This window comes from Pinus tabuliformis, chromosome 5_1 (assembly GCF_031772625.1).
Source record: "Pinus tabuliformis cultivar Carrire ecotype Pingquan chromosome 5_1, CPIR1, whole genome shotgun sequence".
NCBI lineage: Eukaryota > Viridiplantae > Streptophyta > Pinopsida > Pinales > Pinaceae > Pinus > Pinus tabuliformis.
The window spans coordinates 336,852,219-336,856,053 of NC_142305.1; the positions used below are offsets into that span (position 1 = coordinate 336,852,219).

A 3,835-nucleotide genomic window follows, 5' to 3' on the forward strand; every position below is an offset into this window, starting at 1 on the left:
AAACTGTAAACAACGTGAAAGACAACAAGAGGAATTCATACATTGAAGTCACTATGATTCTTTAGCAGCAAAAACCATTACTGTATTACCAAAAGAACAGAGTCTTTACATAAGCTTCACAACAAGGCTTTTTTACATAAACTTCCCACCTCTATTACATTTTTTTTTCTCCTATATATAGACCTGACTGAGATTCCTCCTTAAACATTAGGGGAACTCGAGAATTACTTCTAATGACACCTGTTTAACTTTTAACTGCTTATTAAATGTAACAAACTTCAACTAGACCTTCTAGATATCTAAATCAAGTAGGACTCTAATTTCATAACAGCTTTGGTCTACAATCATCCTCGTTCTTTGACATCTGGTTCCCTTCTTATTTTGGTTGTGATGGATCTTCAAGGCTCCATGTTGATCTTCAATGTCACATGTTTTACAATGCCCTGAAACATAGGAAACTACCCCTGTGTACCGGTCTTTAGTTTGCCTCAAAATGTTCGGATCCCACGAAGTATATCCTTTATCTTTTAATTACCCAAAATGGAGCAGACTGCCACATCTTTGATGTGCTGTCCACCGTTTTCATGCGTGAAAGCCAAAATTCTTGCAAACTGTTTTACATATCCTGAAGTGTGGTAAATATGCTCACTTTATGACAAAAATCTAAAGTTGGATTCGAATACATATTATCTCCACTTGTCTTGACCTGGTTGAATCTTAATAGCTTCAGCAGATGCCTTGCATACCTTGTAGACATTACCCTTTCAAAATTTCCGCTCATATTCAAAAACCGGTTAATTGAAATTAGATTGTGTTGCTTCAGCATTTTTGTAGCGCGCTACGAAACTGCTGAGCGTTAGTCTTCATCCAAGCTCTGACTGTCTTGAGCTTTCTTTTCTCAACAGCCACTCATTGAACGGATTAAAGGCCAAAGAGTTAACCTCACTCTGATGAGCTACAACTGATTGTTGAGGCTTGTTAGGTGCAGGTGTACGCATGTCCCATATGAGCAAAATGGCAATCATTTCCAACAGAGCCAAAATGGTATTCGTGCTTAAAATGCCATGAAACATTTTCAACTTCTCTCTCATGAACCTTAAATATTTGATTGGCCTCAAGCACTTTCTTTCCAAATGCAACGTTTATATCCCACAAGCATATTTGTGCATCGTTTGAACGACTTAGTAGGTGACCTTCTTTGAGAGGACTCCGTGTCAAACCATATCCTTCATTAGAATGACCTTTCAATATCAATTCAGGATTGCAAACCCTTTCTTGTGGAGCCTTTGATGAATGCTTGCTGTAATCAAACACATAAACATTTGAGCTCACTGTCTTCGTTGCAATGACAAATGAATTTTGTGGCATGTAGCGAGCCTTGTTAACTTCTCCTTCATGATTAATATTTTGTGTTATTTGTACTTTGGCTTCAGTGGATTCAAAACCTCCAATGATGTTATCTTTAGAGTTTTGCAGGGGAATCTGGACCTCTGCTATCATCAAATAATTGGCCTATTTTGAAGGTATGATGGAGCCATTCAACTGTCATTTTCTGTTGAATTGTCTTTTTCATCATCAATTAACGTTGACGAGCTATTTGACTGTTTTAGTGCTGCGGAATTACCTATAACCCAAAGTCCTCTGCGAGCTCTTGACATGGTTTTGGCTCGTCTACTTTAAACTTTGTATAAATAGACTTGTTGATCCTCGCACTGCTTGACAAGTTTTTCATCACTGGAGTTATGTTTGTTAATGCATATGACAACCTGAAATTTTGTATGGCTTGATGCACAAAATGTTCTCCTTGTATCCATTCAGGATTACTGGTTGATTCTTGTTCCTGAGTTGCTATTTGTTGATTGTCATGAAAACAAAGAAACCTGTGTAGAAGTTGGTCTTGGCTTAAATGGACATTTTCATCAAGTATTTCATCACGAGAACCAAAGACACAACGATCTGCTGCAAGTGATTTCACTATCTTTTCCAAGTGGCATGTTTGAAGTATTTCTGGAGCTTCATAGGAAACATTCAAACTTGATTCATCAGCATTCACCTTGTCTCTTATATGCGCCACACAAGAAGCTTCACCGGGTTGGCATAACTTGAGCTCAAACTCTGTTTCTTCGTGGGATAACCATGTGGATTGCTTCCAGTGTCTTTGTTGAGCCGCCCCCATTCATAACCTATTGGAGTAAGCTTATATGCAGTTAAGGAGCAGGAGCCGGGAGTGAAACTGCATGTAAGAATGATACATTTCTCTCCATCCCACTGCTTATTATTCTCCAAGATTCGAGCATGGCATGTTAAGTCTTGAGGTGATAATTGAGGAAGCTCATTGGGTTGTGTATGCATCCATCCCAAAGGTTCTAAATCATTCAAAAATTCATGCTCCGGCAAAGCCAAAGGCAAATGAACTTGCTGATGCGTTCCCCATTGTGGAGGCATAGCTATACAGCGAATTTTCTTCACCTGTGGATTGTCGGGAGGGCTTATACCATAAATGTACCCCGAAATCTGAGTCCTAAGGTCAGCTATGCAAATGAATTTTTTCAATATGTTCTTTGGCATAATGTATGTATAGCCAGTTTCCTTGATATCATCAGAGTTAACATATATATGATCGACTCGGAGATAGAGATTTGTGGCAGATATTGCCCTTACACGCCAATCCGTTTTAGAACCAAAAGCGGCTTGCTCAAATGGACTAGATTTGGTGACAATCAACTTATCACCGTGCACATTTGTAGTCCGACTCCTCGTGGTAACTGCAGTGAGCTTGTTTGCTTCCTTTGCCTGATTTTCAATTTCAGCAATCTGTTGCCTTTCTCTGCGAGGATTTTTCCCATCTCCAACTATTGCCTGCCCAATCCACCACAGATGCAGGTGAAAATGACCTTGAACTCGCGAATATGCTCCTCTGGAACCTGTGCAATCTCTGGAAGCTGAACGCAACCTTCATAAGAGGTAAGCGTACCACCTTTTACATCCTGTGAGAGTAGTTCATCAAGCTTCTCACTATTCAAAAGAGCAGGGAAAACATCTCCGTGACCAGGTGGCAAATTCATAATGGCATTCTCAATAAGATAAACCAGGTGGCACAGTTGATTCTCTTGAGACGATGTATTCTGTTTTCCAGGCTTCATCAAAAGAACGGTTCTCCCATTTGTATAACTGAATCTTTTAATTGATGCCAGCGAGCAACTTTCCATTAAATACATGTAGATTGTAAACAGAACCCTTTGTCTCCTTCTCAGCAACAACTGCAACATGTGCCAGTACCAAGACACCTAACGACCTAAAACACCGCAGATTCTGATAAGTATGACAACTGGGTGAGATTTGTTATGGATCAGCACAAAATCACCTAGACCAGGTTTTTGCGCTACGAAATCACCTGAAACATGTTGCGCTGCGAAAACACCTAAAACTGACTTATGCGCTACGAAATCTCCTAAAGAGCTTTGTAGCACATAATAACCTTTGAACAAAACTGACACATGGAAATTGTATGAATTATGAGACCGGTGGTGAATGAGGATGCATAATGGACTCCTAAGACTCAGACTCTAAGGCAAACAAAAACTCAAACCTAGACTAGCACCGAATTTTTACAGTCAAACTAATGTGAGCGGTTTTGAAATTAGAATTCTTAAGTGATAACAGTACTTATATAGTGTTATATGAGCTATCATTGTTTTGATTTCTATGGTTATGTTTTTCAATTTTATTGATTAATAATATTTGGTGAATTTCACTATATTGTTATGCCCATTATAACATCTTTTTTTATTCTATTTTATTTTTTTCTTCATTCCTTTTTCTAAATAAAAATATA

At 38.6% G+C, this 3,835-nt stretch overlaps 2 pseudogenes; both read right to left on the minus strand.

Annotated features, from left to right (window-relative positions):
• Positions 1-863: 863 nt before the first annotated feature.
• On the minus strand, positions 864-1,658 carry LOC149164780 (histone-binding protein MSI1 pseudogene; annotated as a pseudogene).
• A 403-nt stretch (positions 1,659-2,061) lies between these two features.
• LOC149164781 (pre-mRNA-processing-splicing factor 8A pseudogene) lies at positions 2,062-3,209 on the minus strand (annotated as a pseudogene).
• Between the last annotated feature and the right edge of the window lie 626 nt (positions 3,210-3,835).